Below are 6908 nucleotides of genomic sequence, written 5' to 3' on the forward strand. Positions count from 1 at the left end.
TAGTTAGACTTGGCCTCTATTGGTTGACCTAATTATAGTTAGACTTGGCCTCTATTGGTTGACCTAATTACAGTTAGGATATTCATGATGATGTACTGGTTGTTCTAACTATAGTTAGACTATTCATGTACTGGTTGTTCTAACTATAGTTAGACTACTCATGTACTGGTTGTTCTAACTATAGTTAGACTACTCATGTACTGGTTGTTAGTTTTTTTTTTGCGTTTAAAGTGCTTTGAGATTCTTATGAACAGTGCTATAGAAATACAATCAATTATTATTATAATGATTGTTATTCTGACTGTATCTGCATTGTTACCCAATAATATGCCTGAGAATAGACCAACCCATTCCAGATTCCGAACCACAATCTTAGAACCATATATTGCAGCATCACAATGGCCCGGTAACCAAAACAAAAGAACCCTTCTATTCCTCTACACAAGCGCTATGGCAACAATCTAACAGTGTTTATTTTGAAAATCTAAATCTACCCCATACTAAAAAAAATTTAAAAAAAAAAAAAATAGATTTCCAAACCTGCAGATTTGAACCGTTCGCCACACATCCTATTATTTGATGGAGAAACATTTTCACAAGATGAATCTTGACGACAGTCACAGACCTACTATTGGGCCTACTACAAACGATCACAATTCGAATTCTGAGTTCTCCACGCCAGCATGCAGACCTCTGCCTCCTCGTAGGGACTCAGTCTACTGGCAGGCTGGCCAGTCTCTGGAGGTCGGGGGGCGAAGTCTTCGCAAAACAGAGCAGAGAGAGAGACGGCTAACGGCTGCTTCTAGAGACACCTCTTCATGGGTGAGTGAGCTAAATGTAATGATATCCTAAATGGGCCTCTAGGGAATATGGTGCCATTTGTGACATAGGTTGAAGAGACTCAGGCTATGACAAGACAGCTCAGGAAACCTTCTAGAGACACTTATTTTTGGGCTCCCGAAGTGGCTCAGCGGTCTAAGGCACTGCATCTCAGTGCTAGAGGTGTCACTACAGATCCTGGTTCGATTCCAGGCTGTATCACAACCGGCTGTGATTGGGAGTTCCACAGGGCGACGCACAATTGTCCCAGAGTCATTTGGCTGGGGTAGGCCGTCATTGTAAATAAGAATTTGTTCTTAACTGACTTGCCTAGTTAAAAAAAAAAATATATATTTTTTTTTTTATGGCTCAGCGAGTGAGTTAAATGATAGAGAACCTTGTCTACGATACAGGACACTGATGGTCATTGGACTGGTCAGCCTAAATGACGTTAGATTCAGACCTGTAGACTGTGTTACCAGACTGTGTTACCAGACTGTGTTCCTAATGGATCCCTGTAGAGACACAGCCCCTAGATGTTAGATTCAGACCTTTAGACTGTGTTACCAGGCTGTGTTATCAGACTGTGTTCCTAATGGATCCCTGTAGAGACACAGCCCCTGGATGTTAGATTCAGACCTGTAGACTGTGTTCCTAATGGATCCCTGTAGAGACACAGCCCCTAGATGTTAGATTCAGACCTGTAGACTGTGTTCCTAATGGATCCCTGTAGAGACACAGCCCCTAGATGTTAGATTCAGACCTGTAGACTGTGTTACCAGACTGTGTTACCAGACTGTGTTACTAATGGATCCCTGTAGAGACACAGCCCCTAGATGTTAGATTCAGACCTGTAGACTGTGTTACCAGACTGTGTTACCAGACTGTGTTACTAATGGATCCCTGTAGAGACACAGCCCCTAGATGTTAGATTCAGACCTGTAGACTGTGTTCCTAATGGATCCCTGTAGAGACACAGCCCCTAGATGTTAGATTCAGACCTGTAGACTGTGTTCCTAATGGATCCCTGTAGAGACACAGCCCCTAGATGTTAGATTCAGACCTGTAGACTGTGTTCCTAATGGATCCCTGTAGAGACACAGCCCCTAGATGTTAGATTCAGACCTGTAGACTGTGTTACCAGACTGTGTTACCAGACTGTGTCTATCCAGTCAGACTCCCATGAAATACGATGGGTGTAGCTGATGTCAGCTGCTCAGGAAAAACAAACTTCAGCAGAAAGTTGAACCCCGACCTCATAACTCCACAGTTCCCTGACTTGGGCCACTTCAACCAGGGTTTACTACCCCTCTTCACTCTGTGTTCCAAAGGGCACCATATTCCCTATGTAGTGCACTACTTTAGACCAGAGCCCAATGCCACCATATTCCCTATGTAGTGCACTACTTTAGACCAGAGCCCTATTCCCTATATAGTACACTACTTTAGACCAGAGCCCTATTCCCTATATAGTGCACTACTTTAGACCACAGCCCTATGGCACCATATTCCCTATGTAGTGGACTACTTTAGACCAGAGCCCTATGCCACCATATTCCCTATGTAGTGCACTACTTTAGACCAGAGCCCTATTCCCTATGTAGTGCACTAGTTTAGACCAGAGCCCTATTCCCTATATAGTGCACTACTTTAGACCAGAGCCCTATTCCCTATGTAGTGCACTAGTTTAGACCAGAGCCCTATTCCCTATATAGTGCATTACTTTAGACCAGAGCCCTATGGCACCCTATTCCCTATATAGTGCACTACTTTAGACCAGAGCCCTATGGCACCCTATTCCCTATATAGTGCAGTATATTAGACCAGAGCCCTATGGCACCCTATTCCCTATATAGTGCAGTATATTAGACCAGAGGCTGTGGGTTTGTGATACTCATAGTCTATCCTGCTGAGCTATAGCTCTGCTTACAGTGTGGGTGTGTTTCCCTGTAGTGATTTTCCCTGTAGTGAGTTTCCCTGTAGTGAGTTTCCCTGTAACGATGAAGTTAACATGGGGGGAAATTATGTCTCTCAAAGATTAAACCAAGAGTCATCAAGCCACACACACACACATACACACACACACACACACACACACACACACACACACACACACACACACACACACACACACACACACACACACACACACACACACACACACACACACACACACACACACACACACACACACACACAGACACAGACACACACGCACACACACACATACACACAGACACACACACACAGGCTGTATCAGTGGAGATCTCCACTATAAGACTGTATCAGTGGAGGTCTCCACTATAAGACTGTATCAGTGGAGGTCTCCACTATAAGACTGTATCAGTGGAGGTCTCCAATTTAAGACTGTATCAGTGGAGGTCTCCAGCCACTATAAGACTGTATCAGTTGAGGTCTCCACTATAAGACTGTATCAGTGGAGGTCTCCACTATAAGACTGTATCAGTGGAGGTCTCCACTATATGACTGTATCAGTGGAGGTCTCCACTATAAGACTGTATCAGTGGAGGTCTCCACTATAAGACTGTATCAGTGGAGGTCTCCACTATAAGACTGTATCAGTGGATGTCTCCACTATAAGATTGTATCAGTGGAGGTCTCCACTATAAGACTGTATCAGTGGAGGTCTCCACTATAAGACTGTATCAGTGGAGGTCTCCGTCCACTATAAGACTGTATCAGTGGAGGTCTCCACTATAAGACTCTATCAGTGGAGGTATCCAGTATAAGACTGTATCAGTGGAGGTCTCCGTCCACTATAAGACTGTATCAGTGGAGGTCTCCACTATAAGACTGTATCAGTGGAGGTCTCCGGCCACTATAAGACTGTATCTGTGGAGGTCTCCACTATAAGACTGTATCAGTGGAGGTCTCCACTATAAGACTGTATCAGTGGAGGTCTCCGGCCACTATAAGACTGTATCAGTGGAGGTCTCCAACCACTATAAGACTGTATCAGTGGAGGTCTCCAGACACTATAAGGCTGTATCAGTGGAGGTCTCCACTATAAGCCTGTATCAGTGGAGGTCTCCACTATATGACTGTATCAGTGGAGGTCTCCATTATGAGACTGTATCAGTGGAGGTCTCCACTATAAGACTGTATCAGTGGAGGTCTCCACTATAAGACTGTATCAGTGGAGGTCTCCACTATAAGACTGTATCTGTGGAGGTCTCCAGACACTATAAGACTGTATTAAAACCCTGCTGTAAACCATTTCTTGCCTTGGTGGTTGTTATTGTCATTACCTCTCGTTCTCTTGGCCAAATCAAATAGCCTTTTTGTCTGTGGGCGGTGTGTCTGTGTGTGTGTGTGTGTGTGTGTGTCTCAGTGCAGTGTATTCTAGAAGTGATGGTGGGTGGGGAGGGAGAGAAACTCCAGCCCCTAAAGCACTTCACATCAACTATGTTTGATGGCTTTCTTCTGTGCCCAAACCTTCAGCTTCCTTCTGCCTATTAGATACTGATACGATACACACAGAAAAAGTGTAACAAAGTATGAACTCGCTACTTTGGTGAGTTCATAACAACAACAAAAATAAAAGAGTGGGAGAGGAGTGGGGGTCGGGGGGAGGTCAGACAGAGACAGAGTAGAGAGAGAGAGACGGGGTAGAGAGAGACGGGGTAGAGAGAGACACATTAGAGAGAGACAGAGTAGAGAGAGAGAGTAGAGAGAGACAGAGTAGAGTAGAGAGAGAGAGAGTAGAGAGACCTGGTAGAAAGAGACAGAGTAGAGTAGAGAGAGACAGAGTAGACAGAGAGAGAGTAGAGAGACATAGTAGAGAGACAGAGTAGAGAGAGAGAGTAGAGAGACCTGGTAGAGAGACAGAGTAGAGAGAGACAGAATAGAGAGAGACAGAGTAGAGAGACAGAGTAGAGAGACAGAGTAGAGAGAGAGAGTAGAGAGACCTGGTAGAGAGACAGAGTAGAGAGAGACAGAATAGAGAGAGACAGAGTAGAGAGACAGAGTAGAGAGACCTGGTAGAGAGAGAGAGTAGAGCGACCTGGTAGAGAGACAGAGTAGAGAGAGACAGAATAGAGAGAGACAGAGTAGAGAGACAGAGTAGAGAGACAGAGTCCACAACCACACTGCACACTGCCCTAACCCATCTGGACAAGAGGAATACCTATGTGAGAATGCTGTTCATCGACTACAGCTCGGCATTCAACACCATAGTACCCTCCAAGCTTGTCATCAAGCTCGAGACCCTGGGTCTCGACCCCGCCCTGTGCAACTGGGTACTGGACTTCCTGACGGGCCGCCTCCAGGTGGTGAGGGTAGGCAACAACATCTCCTCCCCGCTGATCCTCAACACTGGGGCCCCACAAGGGTGCGTTCTGAGCCCGCTCCTGTACTCCCTGTTCACCCACGACTGCGTGGCCACGCACGCCTCCAACTCAATCATCAAGTTTGCGGACGACACAACAGTGGTAGGCTTGATTACCAACAACGACGAGACGGCCTACAGGGAGGAGGTGAGGGCCCTCGGAGTGTGGTGTCAGGAAAATAACCTCACACTCAACGTCAACAAAACTAAGGAGATGATTGTGGACTTCAGGAAACAGCAGAGGGAACACCCCCCTATCCACATAGATGGAACAGTAGTGGAGAGGGTAGCAAGTTTTAAGTTCCTCGGCATACACATCACAGACAAACTGAATTGGTCCACTCACACAGACAGCATCGTGAAGAAGGCGCAGCAGCGCCTCTTCAACCTCAGGAGGCTGAAGAAATTCGGCTTGTCACCAAAAGCACTCACAAACTTCTACAGATGCACAATCGAGAGCATCCTGACGGGCTGTATCACCGCCTGGTATGGCAACTGCACCGCCCTCAACCGTAAGGCTCTCCAGAGGGTAGTGAGGTCCGCACAACGCATCACCGGGGGCAAACTACCTGCCCTCCAGGACACCTACACCACCCGATGTCACAGGAAGGCCATAAAGATCATCAAGGACATCAACCACCCGAGCCACTGCCTGTTCACCCCGCTATCATCCAGAAGGCGAGGTCAGTACAGGTGCATCAAAGCTGGGACCGAGAGACTGAAAAACAGCTTCTATCTCAAGGCCATCAGACTGTTAAACAGCCACCACTAACACTGAGTGGCTGCTGCCAACACACACACTGACTCAACTCCAGCCACTTTAATAATGGGAATTGATGGGAAATGATGTAAATATATCACTAGCCACTTCAAACAATGCTACCTTATATAAATGTTACTTACCCTACATTATTCATCTCATATGCATACGTACATACTGTACTCTATATCATCGACTGTATTCTTATGTAATACATGTATCACTAGCCACTTTAACTATGCCACTTTGTTTACATACTCATCTCATATGTACATACTGTACTCGATACCATCTACTGTATCTTGCCTATGCTGCTCTGTACCATCACTCATTCATATATCCTTATGTACATATTCTTTATCCCCTTACACTGTGTACAAGACAGTAGTTTTGGAATTGTTAGTTAGATTACTTGTTATTACTGCATTGTTGGAACTAGAAGCACAAGCATTTCGCTACACTCGCATTAACATCTGCTAACCATGTGTATGTTACAAATAAAATTAGATTTGATTTGATTTGATTTGAGTAGAGAGAGAGAGTAGAGAGACCTGGTAGAGAGACAGAGTAGAGAGAGACAGAGTAGAGAGAGACAGAGTAGAGAGACAGAGTAGAGAGAGAGAGTAGAGAGACAGAGTAGAGAGACAGAGTAGAGAGACAGAGTAGAGAGAGACAGAGTAGAGAGACAGAGTAGAGAGAGACAGAGTAGAGAGACAGAGTAGAGAGACAGAGTAGAGAGAGAGAGTAGAGAGACATAGTAGAGAGAGAGAGTAGAGAGACATAGTAGAGTGACAGAGTAGAGAGAGAGAGTAGAGAGACAGAGTAGAGAGACAGAGTAGAGTGACAGAGTAGAGAGACAGAGTAGAGAGACAGAGTAGAGAGACAGAGTAGAGAGAGACAGAGTAGAGAGACAGAGTAGAGAGAGAGTAGAGAGACATAGTAGAGTGACAGAGTAGAGAGAGACAGAGTAGAGAGACAGAG

This window comes from Oncorhynchus mykiss, chromosome 10 (genome assembly GCF_013265735.2).
Source record: "Oncorhynchus mykiss isolate Arlee chromosome 10, USDA_OmykA_1.1, whole genome shotgun sequence".
NCBI lineage: Eukaryota > Metazoa > Chordata > Actinopteri > Salmoniformes > Salmonidae > Oncorhynchus > Oncorhynchus mykiss.